Source organism: Neophocaena asiaeorientalis, unplaced genomic scaffold, assembly GCF_003031525.2.
Source record: "Neophocaena asiaeorientalis asiaeorientalis breed wild unplaced genomic scaffold, Neophocaena_asiaeorientalis_V1.1 scaffold684, whole genome shotgun sequence".
Lineage (NCBI taxonomy): Eukaryota > Metazoa > Chordata > Mammalia > Artiodactyla > Phocoenidae > Neophocaena > Neophocaena asiaeorientalis.
In genome coordinates, this window is record NW_020174048.1 from 80,610 (window position 1) to 92,870 (window position 12,261).

The 12,261-nt window shown below is 50.6% G+C and overlaps 1 protein-coding gene across 3 annotated transcripts in view; it reads right to left on the bottom strand.

Moving 5' to 3' along the window:
• Nucleotides 1-12,011, bottom strand: part of ATP11A (ATPase phospholipid transporting 11A) — a 62,822-nt gene extending 50,811 nt beyond the window's left edge. The window contains exons 1-4 of one of the 3 annotated variants that reach the window (XM_024753994.1): nt 11,895-12,011; nt 4,934-5,023; nt 4,082-4,162; nt 719-826 (exon numbers count right to left, since the gene is read on the bottom strand). The gene's annotated coding sequence lies outside the window, so the exon portion shown is untranslated. Of the gene's footprint in view, nt 1-718; nt 827-4,081; nt 4,163-4,933; nt 5,024-10,114; nt 10,167-11,894 lie in introns of those variants that run through there. The other 2 variants (XM_024753995.1, XM_024753993.1) reach the window with 2 other exon arrangements.
• Nucleotides 12,012-12,261: the final 250 nt, after the last annotated feature.

Genomic DNA, 12,261 nt, shown 5'->3' on the forward strand with positions numbered 1-12,261 from the left:
CCACCCCCAGGCTCACAGCGAGACATGACTCGGGGACAAACCGTAAAAATCATACTTATCACATGCACACATGTAAGCGCCTCTAAGCGGCCAGCACAGGCCTGGAAATAATCCACCTAAATAATTTAAATTTGAATTTAAACACAATGATGCATTATTACACCAATAATATATTGAAAAGGAAGAAATTAACATGCAGCTTTCAGGGAGGTTTCTGTCCCCATTTTCATAAATTCCCCACTAGTAGAGCTGATCATACTAATATGGTTTTGCCTTACTGTAAAATAACTTCTCTACAGGTGTTCAGAGCTCTCCCTGTCTTGACTGGTTACTATCAAGTCGTACGCTTCAGACAACAGGCCTGGGGGGAGCCTGATGGCCGAGAGGCTGTGCATGGGGGACCGGGCGCGGGGGAGACACGGGGAGGCTTTGGACCTTCCACTCAATTTGCTGTGACCCTAAACCTGCTCTAAAAGTCAAGTCGATTAAAGCTTTAAAAATAAATACATAGAAGTAAGAAGTTAAAGAAAGATAGTGGTAGGAGCTTGCCCGAAGTGAGCAGTACTTGGGGAAGAGGGTGGGCCTGCATCCAATAAATGAAACGATTTCATACGGGGTTTGGCCAATGAAAACAGCCCCGTGGCGCTGTTTCCTCGTTGTAACAGGTCTGCGGCCGTCTGGGGGCCGTCTGGGGTCGGCGGGGGCGGGGAGGACTCACCCTGAGCTTCCGGCTCTGCTTCCGCACCAGCCGGCCGTGCTGGACGAAGTGCACGGGGCACTGGTTCACGGCGCTGTCGGCTTTGTGGCGCAGCCAGTCCTCGTAGCCCTGCGGGGAGAGACGCCGTGAGCCCCTCCTGGACTTGGCGGGCGCGGCCGTGGCCACGGTCAAGTGCGTGTGGACACGAGTGGGGGGAGCTGCGTCCCTGGGCTCCCGCCACCGCCATGCGCGAAGCCACGTCTTCCCTCGCACCCAGCCCCCACCCGGGCAAGTCCTGGCGCGTCCTGCACAGGGACACGCGTCCTGAACTGACCCCTTCCTGCTCGCGTCCCGGCTGCCCCGTGCCGCGGCCTCCGGCCCGCAAGGACAGGACCAACCCGACTCCGCCCCACCCGACACAGCTCCAAAGGCTCCCCGTCGGGACCCGCGCAGGCGGATGGCCACCCTCGGGTCAGCTGGGCTGTGCCTGGGGTCCCTGGGGGCCGAGGGCCGCTCGAGCCCCCTGGGTCTCAGGGGCGCTGAGGAAGGGGTGAGGGCTGCGGGCAGGTGGGCAGGGGAGGATACGGCACCCAGGGGCTGGGGCCCCCCCCGAGGAGGGGGCTGAGGAGGAAGCGGGGGGCTGGCAGAGCTGGAGGTTAGCTTGGGGACGGGTGGCCCTGGAAGGTCACAGCTCTGACAAGGGACCTCCTTCGTCCTCTCCTCAGGCCCTTTGGGTCTGCTGGCCTATGTCTGAGGGTCGAGCCAGGATGGACCCGGGCTGCGCAGGGCACCGTGTCCTGGCCAAGGTGGCAGGCAGGTGCTTTCTGTGCCCATGGGCGGGTCTCACCCACCAGGAGCTGCTACCACCGCCCTCACTCTGTAGCCACAGGGCGGGGAGTTCGAGGGCACACACTTAGGGACAGGGACACTTGCTGTATGCGGTCAGGATGCCCTTGGGGCTGGCTCGGTGCTCTTTCAGCTCTGCCTGCATCACTGTCTCAGGGCAGAGCCCTCTAAGATCAGGCCTGGGGTCGCCAGCCCCCCCGGTGACTGGTCTGTTCTAAGAGGCTCACACAGTATGTGCTAAGTGCATAGACCAGGCTCCATCTGCGGGTCCCTGTATCACATCCTCAGCTTTGCCAAACTGTTCCCCAAGATGGTCCCGACACGCTCCCATCAGTGTGTGTGGATGCCTGTTTGACCACATCTTAATCCCATCTGCTCTTCAGACATTTAAAAGCCAATTGAATGGGTATAAAGTAAAATCATATCGTTGTTCAAATCTGTATTCCCAGATGACTGGTGAGTGGAAAATAAAACCCAAGCTATCACAAAGGAATCCTTAAATGCTTCTCACGGTTCTGTATTAAATACAGACCAGTCCAGACGTTCACACTGAAGACTGGCTGTGAGAGATACACGCACCGCCCTTACACTCACAAAGGTCACCTTGAGACTCCGTGCTTCTTGTTTTCTCAGTCTGGAGTCAATCACTCCGCCATGCGTCACCTCATTCCCACTGTCACCCACTGTCACTTGAACCATGTCTCATGTGACATGTGTGTTCAGTTTCTTAATTTTTTATTTAGAAACTAACACAGAAAGCATGGCTTTGTCAGCAACAATGTGACCATCAAGAATTTAACTAGATGCTACCTTTCTGTAAATTATTTCAAATGCAAATGTCATCCTGTTCAAAAGTTTGCAGCAGGGACTTACTTCCCTGGTGGTCCAGTGGGTAAGACTCTGCGCTCCCAATGCAGGGGGCTAGGGTTCCATCCCTAGTCGGGGAACTAGATCCCGCATGCATGCCGCAACTAAGAGTTTGCATGCCGCAACTAAAAGATCCCGCATGCCGCAACTAAGACCCAGCGCAGCCAAAACAAATGAATAAGTAAATAAATAAATCACTAAAAAAAAAGTCTGCGGCAGATAAGGGACTTGTATGTACAACACACAAAGAATTTTCACGACTCATGGACAAAAAGACAACCCAATTTAAAAACAGGCCAATGACTTGAAGCTATTTCTCTAAAGAAGATTTACAAAAGGCCAATCAGCTCATGCAAAGATGCTCAGCATCATTAGTTACCAAGGAAACGTAAAATCAAAGCCACAGTGGGATACCACCCCACACCCGCTAGGGTAAGTGTAATAAAAAAGATGGACAACAAGCCTTAGCAGGAATGTGGAGAAACTGAAACCTCACACACGGCTGGTTGGAATGTATAATGGGGCAGTCACTTTGGAAAATACTTTGGCAGTTCTTTACAACATTAGCGCAACTCGATTCCTTTGTATGTACCCAGGAGAAATGAAAACCTATGTCCACACAAAGCTTATATGTGAATGTTCATAACGGTGTTCTCCATAATAGACAAAAAGTAGAAGCATCCCGGGAATGCCCTGGCGGCGATCCAGTGGTTAGGACTCTGCGCTTTCTCTGGGTTTGACCCCTGGTCGGGGAACTAAGATTCCACAAGCCACGCCATGTGGCAAGAAGTAAGTAAATAAATAAATAAAGCCACACACACACACACAAAAAAGTAGAAGCACCCCAAACGTCCATCAGTGGATGATGGATAAACAAAATGCGGTCTGTCTATCCACATGATGGAGTATTATTCATCTGTGAATGAAGCACTGACACATGCTACAACGTAGATAAACCCTGAAAACATGCTCGGTGAAATAAGCCAGACACAAAAGACCACTACTGTATGGTTCTGTTAATAGGAAATGTCCCCAGTAGGCAAATTATAGCAACAGAAAGTAGACTGGTGGCCGCCAGGAGCTGCGGAGGGGGACGGCGAGTGACGCTCACGGGTACGGGGGTTTCTTTCAAGATGTCGGGAATTTTCTGGAACTAAACAGAAGTGATGGTTGAGCATTAAACTGGCTGAGTGGATGGTGGGACTAACGGACGACCTATCCTTCCTGTTAGTCACTGGCTTTATCAGGATCGCAAAGAACAGCACGATCCACACGGAGCGAGTCAGGGGTTGCCGGGCTGTTCTACTTATGGAGTCACATCCCAGACCCTCTGCACGAGCAGGTCCTCAGGGTCCGGGCAGCCAGGGACACAGCGGGCGAGGCAACTCAGGTGCTGTGTCTCCGGGTGATTCCACGCGAGAACGACCGTGTCCTCTTCAAAGTCTCGGGGCGACAAACTAGCGCTACATTACACAATCTCTCTTCTTTTAACTCAAGCATCTCTTAACTCAAGACTCTACCTAAACCAGTCACAAAAGTGAATTTCTAGAAGTCAGCTAAGTTTCCTACGAACCAGCTGAAACAAAGCAGGGAACTCTGCTTTGGATGAAAGGCGATGTCCTGTAGCAGAGATTCTGTAGGACCGTCGTCCTTTCTGCCCGTAAGGCTCACCTGCTTGATGGCTGTGACAGTGATGACAAAGAACAGCGGCAGGCCGCTCGTCACTGGACTCGTGGGCGTATCGATAATCAGCTGCAATGAGAAGAGAACCGTTGAGTCATTTTCAGAAACACGTCTTAGGGGCTCTGGACGGACTGGCTGGCCCTGTAACACCTGCCGACGTTTGCTGTGACTCATTTTAACTCGCTTTACTATTACCCCACTTCATCCCACCACTGGAGATAAATTAGATATGAATTTTTACTATAAAACTGAGGGCAGTTCTCCTTAACCACGGGATGTGCTTAGGAAGCCACGTCAGCAGTGGCAAAGACACCAGCTGACTCCAGCGCACGTTTTATTTCCATTCACCCCTCTGCTTCTGGTGCCACACTTACATTATTTGCATAAATGACTGTCGGGGAAATTTTAAAAGTCCTTCAACGGTGTTCTGTATGATTGAGACAAGTTAGGTTGCTGTTCTTAAAGCACACCTGACCTGTTCCCTAATCCATACCTGACTGTGGTTTTCACTCTCTTTTTTTTTAACTCTCTTTCTCTTAATGTTTTTCTTTAGGAGAATCCCCCCTAAAGACTAGGAAGATACTGCTCTCCCGTCAGTACTGGAGAACGAGGACGGAAAGTGGCCAGGACCAGTTCACATGCACAGCGCTCAGGCCTATGTTTTAGTGAACGGGTCTCTCTGACCCAACGTGCTAGTCCTTGAAGAAAACAAGGGATGTATCTGCGGATAAAGGGGCATTAAGTCCTTGCTCCTTCTGAGGAGCAATCCAATCACCTGAGAATGAATGCCACTTATTTATATTCACATTTGAGGTGACGGAAAAAGATGACCAGACTTACCTGTACCAGAAATATGATAAGAAAATAAAAGTTGGCTATTCTTCTGAATTGTTCAAATAAGTTCTTGGGTATGAAGTTCCAGAATGTGTACTGCATGAAAGGAAAACAGAAAGGAGTCATTCCGATCACACTTTACATTGCGTGGCATCACTCTACCACACGATAAGCTGTCCTGAATTTCCAAGTACAAAATGTCTAGCTTTAGATACAAAATTGAGAGTGTTTGTAGACATGTTATCAACTCGTTGACTGTAAAAACAACCGCTAACACAGAACATGTGCTCCAAGAGCAGCATATGTCAACTACCTAATTCCAACAATTCAAGGTAAGGCAAAGTAGCTTAAGAATAGTTTTACTATTAAAATGTCTCTCGTAAAATGTAAACCTCTGATTGTTAACTCAAAACACACATGGTTAGCATTCTCCTTTGACTGTAATTTTTGGTAAGCTCTCGGTTTTGTTACAGCGTGGCTGCGAGGGGACAGAACGTGAAACAGAAGTCACCATTTTCAGGTGGTCTTAACCCAGCTAGGCTACGGTTCCTGCACTGAGGAGGTGTCCTGGGCCAGCCCCTCCCCCTTACCCAGGGGGCTGGAGAGGGACACAGGGAGGGTAGTCAGGCCACTTACTCGCCAAATGTCTCGTTTCTGCCTCAGAAGGAGACCTTCCCTAACCTTTGTGTTGAAAACAACAATGTCCCGTATGTCATTAACCTACAGTAAACACTGAGCTTGGACACTGTTTTTAAAATTCCATTTGACAGTTTTGCCTTTTAACGAAGATCGCCCCCTGAAGGGGGAGAGCCTGCTCTGCACGACATCTCTCTCATCTGGACCGTAAGCACCTTGGTTATCTCTCTGCATCTAGACCCACAGGCACCTTTAAAGCCACTTAATTTAAAGCCACTTAAATGATGACTTCATTCCTATCAGGTGCAGGAGGCCCACACTGCAGCTCAGACATTATGTTTTGTGATCTCCATATTTTACAGAATAAACGACTGTCGTAAGTTGTTACTGCTGGTCATTAGTAATACGGTCAAAATCCCTGGTGATGCATGGTAAGAAGAGTGAAAACCCAAAGAGATAGTTGAAACATTCATGACTGCACTGATATATCAGTACTGCCTGGGTAAAATAAAATAAAACGAACATTTTATGTCACAGGTAAGGGCTGGCAACTGGATGATGGTGTGCCAATTGTACATTTTTAAAATATTCCATTACCACATCTTAAAAATATTTATTTATTTACTTATTTATGTGGTTGCACCAGGTCTTAGTTGTGGCAAGCGGGCTCCTTACTTGCGGCTTGCCTGGCTCCTTAGTTGTGGCGTGCGAATATTTAGTTGCGCCGTGCGAATCTTTAGCTGTGACGTGCGTGTGGGATCTAGTTCCCTGACCAGGGATCGAACCCAGGCCCCCTGCATTGGGAGCATGGAGTCTTATCCACTGTGCCACCAGGGAAGTCCTCCAATTGCACATTTTTGATCTCTGCTAAATTCTAAAGATCTAAATATTTGCTTAGACGCTTGGGCCACAATATAATGTAACACTTTGTATTACAATGTACAATGCAACACTCTGACCTACATCTGTCAAGTCCCAGGATCAGCAGAATAGAACTTAATACTGGAATCCTTGATATTGAGCCACAAGCATGGAACAAAGGGGGTTTTTTTTTTGCTCTGAGGGAGCTAAGGAGTCTGAGGTCGGCGGAGCATCTCTTTCCCACCAGACAACTTGAGGAGTATTGAAGCCACAGGACAATTACTAGCCTTGTGTTTCTTTCACGCCATGAAAGACTTCACACCCAAAGTGTGCATCTGCCCTGGGGGTCGTGTGTCGACAGCGCTGAGCTGGATTTGGCCACTCTCTTCCTTCCGTGAGAGTCACCTGTGTCCTGTACTCACTGGGAGGGCGGCTCAGACGCAGAGAAGCCGTCCCGCCTGGTCGACCTTTAGTCACATGGAGACGGGGAGACAAGGACAGCCTGGCGCCACCCTGCTTCGCCAGCCCCGGAGAGTGAAACCAGAGCGCCTGGAAACCGCTGAGGCTGCGGCTACTGTGTGCCTGGAGGGGGAATCCCGCACAGGTGCGCACGGGGCGCCCTAAAAACGCACCGGGCACGGTCACTGATCTCCAGGGAAGGCGACCCGGAAGGTCACAAGTAGTTCAGCTTTCTGTACAGGGTGGAGGGACAGCACAGCCTGAGCTGAACATTTAGTTCCACAGCACGCTGAGGGCAGAGACGGGAGCCACACGCGTCTTGTGCCCAAAGGTACAATTTTGTAACCTGATGAAGCCCCACTGTCCCTGAGTCCAGGATCTGGTGCTAGAGCAGGCCTTGGGTTGGGGGCTCGGCGTGAGGTCAGAAGCCAAGGAGTTGTGCTGGGGTCATTTCTACCAGGCTCTGCCCCCAAAGGAAACAGAACTCACTGATCACCAATAACAGCACTTCTTCAGATCAGGCCAGATGAGCATTTTCACCCCTCGTGTAACTTTTCACATGCTAAGTGCTTTCACGACCTTGGATTTAATAAAATCAAACTTACGACTTTGCTGCTGGTAGTCGTATTACTGCTCCTTAAGTCATAAGTCACAAAACATTACTAAGGTACGTCTGCACACTTACGAAATCTTTGTTGACCATCTTTTCTGTGAAGGTAGAAACGAATGTTCTCTTCCCAAGAAAACATATATACATCACCAGACACATATTCTCTGAACCTGCCTGTAAACCTACGCTTTACAAATTAAGTTGTATTTTCCACATCCTGAGCTGTTTTTAAATGAAAATGATCATGTGTCCAGATGTCCACGTCATCTGGTCTAAATCCACGGCCTGTCCACCCTGCTACTGACTTGGATTCTAGGTCCTCGTCTGAGGATCTCCTCTGTCCTGAGATCAATTAGCAACCGAGGTTACGTCATCTGTAATTGTTCTTGAAATTACACACCATCATCTACCTGGAACTGACTTTAAGCCACTGATACTGCAAGTGCCCTCTCTCCTCAGAGCTGAGACTTGTTGCCTTTTCACCAAAACCCACGCCTCCTGTGTGACAGCCTGATCTGGCTCCTGGGGCAGATGCTGACTTAATTCTGTCAGGGCGTGGGGTGAAGGAACTTTCCCGAAAATAAACAGTTTTGAAAAGGCGCCCAGGACCTGCACGTGTATCTAAACCCATCCTTACAGCGCCTTCGCCCCGGAGGTGGGTTTCCTCTGTCAGAACCCAAGGAGCCTCGGGGCACATAGGAAGAAGCCACCGCAGGCAGGGCAGCACCTTGCAGACCCCGGGGCCGAGCAGACCCTGGGAGGTGACACGGGGCCCCTCAATGTCTTGCTGGCCACCGGCTGCGGGAATATTAGAAGGGAAAACCTGAAAATTATAAATTGGCTCGAAACTTGAATCATAGCAAGGGGTCATAAATGGGATTTAGGAATCGCTGCTCTCGATTATCTCCCCCAGAGCGTAGACGGGGCTTCATAACAAACGCAGTGCCCTGCAGCCTCGGGCTCTAGTCCACCAGATGCGTCAAGAAGGGCTTTGCTGCTCCGATCTCTGAGTTTCTGAAGTTTCCTTTGAGCAGCTGCACAGAACCTTCCAGGTCCCTGGGAGGAACCGGGGCTGGGACAGCAGGGCCCAAGCTTCGTCCCTGGGGGAGAAGCCAGCTGTGCGGGATGTGACTCAGTAGCCGAGGTGGCTTTGTCAAACGTCCTGCCCAGACTAGACGCGGGGCAGCGTGGGGCCTCGATGCCTAGTCGACTGGGGACTCGAAGTTGTCCCTGCAAGTTCACACGTGCACAATATCTGAGTGTTTTCAGCGCACTTCCCCATTCCTCGATGCGTCTGCACTGCATACGAGCAGGTTTCTAATACGTTTGAGATTTTGTTCCTTTGGGGGCACTAGTGGTTGACAGGGTGCATCTTCAGTGAGCTCTATTCGAGACTGTCTAATTTATAAATGTCACTACTGGAAAGACCTATTTCTGGATATGAGGTCCTCCTGTTTATTTCTCCTTTCATTGGTCATGTCTGGGCAACCACGGACTACATTTGTTTGGCTGTGATTTTGTTTATGAGCAACTGACTTACCCATGCTGTATTTCTGGAGATTAAAGTTATTATTTTACATTGCAGTTTTAAAATAAAACAATTCCGTTAAGAAAACTGCCTTACACAAATGAACCTATCTATGAAACAGAAACAGGTTCACAGATACAGAGAACAGACTTGTGGTTGCCAAGGGGAAGGGGGATGGGGGAGGGATGGAGTGGGAGTTTGGGGTTAGTAGAAGCAAACTATTACATATAGAATGGATGAACAACAAGGTCCTAGTGTAGAGCACACAGAACTATATTCAATACCCCGGGATAAACCATAATGGAAAAGAATGTATACACATGTGTAACTGAGCCACTTTGCTGTACAGCAGAAATTAACACAACATTGCAAATCAACTGTACTTCTATTAAAAAAAAAATTTTTTTAAAAACTGCTTTAGAAAACCTCGGTTGTCAAGTATTTGTAACAAGCACGGGACACTCTTGATAACTCATGACAGAATTAAGCGGGTCCACCGCAGGTATCTGGACACGCAGCACACTGACGTGTGAATTACGTAGGTCTGGGACGTGGGTCTGGGTGTCCAGGACACCAGGCATGTGGAAAGTTCTCCGTAGCCTGCAAAGCCACTGTTTACTGTTTTCCAGAGTCAGCGACCCCATTCTCAAGACCCAGCTACCGGTTAATCTGAGGTGTGAAGACGGTCCTGCAACCCCACCTCCAGGCCAAGAGACGGTCAAAGCCCCCGTAAACGGTGACACGCGCGTCCTCCTCTTTGCGTCACCGCTCCTAACTGATGGCCTCTGACACGCGTCCAGCGTGCACGTTCGCAAGCTGGTGGCACCGGGGCACCTGCATCGTCCCTGTTTTGCAGGAGGAGACCCTGCCTGGGGCGGCTCGATCGCGGCACGCGGCCAGACAGCTAATGCGTGGTGCCGGCAGGATCTGAACGTCCTAGACTTCAAATCTGATCCTTAAACGTGACACAGGTAAGAGGGACGTGAAGAGAACGTGCTGTGACGTCAAGTCTTAACAGTGTTCGGGGGCAACCGGAGGGGTGCTGAGCCCACGCGCCGCGGGCCGTGCGGCGAGCTCACAGGCTGATGCTTACCTTGGAGGAGACGATTCTGTTGTCCGGGCACCTGTGCGGGATGTAGGCCTCAGCGCCCATTATCTCCCCCAGAGCGTAGATGGGGCTTCATAACAAACGCAGTGCCCTGCAGCCTCGGGCTCTAGTCCACCAGATGCGTCAAGAAGGGCTTTGCTGCTCCGATCTCTGAGTTTCTGAAGTTTCCTTTGAGCAGCTGCACAGAACCTTCCAGGTCCCTGGGAGGAACCGGGGCTGGGACAGCAGGGCCCAAGCTTCGTCCCTGGGGGAGAAGCCAGCTGTGCGGGATGTGACTCAGTAGCCGAGGTGGCTTTGTCAAACGTCCTGCCCAGACTAGACGCGGGGCAGCGTGGGGCCTCGATGCCTAGTCGACTGGGGACTCGAAGTTGTCCCTGCAAGTTCACACGTGCACAATATCTGAGTGTTTTCAGCGCACTTCCCCATTCCTCGATGCGTCTGCACTGCATACGAGCAGGTTTCTAATACGTTTGAGATTTTGTTCCTTTGGGGGCACTAGTGGTTGACAGGGTGCATCTTCAGTGAGCTCTATTCGAGACTGTCTAACTTATAAATGTCACTACTGGAAAGACCTATTTCTGGATATGAGGTCCTCCTGTTTATTTCTCCTTTCATTGGTCATGTCTGGGCAACCACGGACTACATTTGTTTGGCTGTGATTTTGTTTATGAGCAACTGACTTACCCATGCTGTATTTCTGGAGATTAAAGTTATTATTTTACATTGCAGTTTTAAAATAAAACAATTCCGTTAAGAAAACTGCCTTACACAAATGAACCTATCTATGAAACAGAAACAGGTTCACAGATACAGAGAACAGACTTGTGGTTGCCAAGGGGAAGGGGGATGGGGGAGGGATGGAGTGGGAGTTTGGGGTTAGTAGAAGCAAACTATTACATATAGAATGGATGAACAACAAGGTCCTAGTGTAGAGCACACAGAACTATATTCAATACCCCGGGATAAACCATAATGGAAAAGAATGCATACACATGTGTAACTGAGCCACTTTGCTGTACAGCAGAAATTAACACAACATTGCAAATCAACTGTACTTCTATTAAAAAAAAAATTTTTTTAAAAACTGCTTTAGAAAACCTCGGTTGTCAAGTATTTGTAACAAGCACGGGACACTCTTGATAACTCATGACAGAATTAAGCGGGTCCACCGCAGGTATCTGGACACGCAGCACACTGACGTGTGAATTACGTAGGTCTGGGACGTGGGTCTGGGTGTCCAGGACACCAGGCATGTGGAAAGTTCTCCGTAGCCTGCAAAGCCACTGTTTACTGTTTTCCAGAGTCAGCGACCCCATTCTCAAGACCCAGCTACCGGTTAATCTGAGGTGTGAAGACGGTCCTGCAACCCCACCTCCAGGCCAAGAGACGGTCAAAGCCCCCGTAAACGGTGACACGCGCGTCCTCCTCTTTGCGTCACCGCTCCTAACTGATGGCCTCTGACACGCGTCCAGCGTGCACGTTCGCAAGCTGGTGGCACCGGGGCACCTGCATCGTCCCTGTTTTGCAGGAGGAGACCCTGCCTGGGGCGGCTCGATCGCGGCACGCGGCCAGACAGCTAATGCGTGGTGCCGGCAGGATCTGAACGTCCTAGACTTCAAATCTGATCCTTAAACGTGACACAGGTAAGAGGGACGTGAAGAGAACGTGCTGTGACGTCAAGTCTTAACAGTGTTCGGGGGCAACCGGAGGGGTGCTGAGCCCACGCGCCGCGGGCCGTGCGGCGAGCTCACAGGCTGATGCTTACCTTGGAGGAGACGATTCTGTTGTCCGGGCACCTGTGCGGGATGTAGGCCTCAGCGCCCGGCGGGGGCTCGCAGTGGCCCACGTACACGGTCCGGCTGTCCACACAGTCTTCCTCCCCAGCACACTGCGGGGGGAAGAGCGGTCAGAGCGGGCCTTGGGGCGGGGGGGTGCGGGGTCTTCCCGGGGTTTGGCTTGGATGCAGGTCTGTGCTGGGCCCTGGGGAGGGCTGGGCGCCCCTGCAAGGTCGGGCCCCCCACCCCTGCCCACCCATTGGACCCTCACGGGGTAAGTGCTCAAACCTCCGCCCAGCTCATCAGAGGAGTGGTCTGAGCAGCCACCAGCACCCCCAGCAGGAGTCGAGGGGGGCC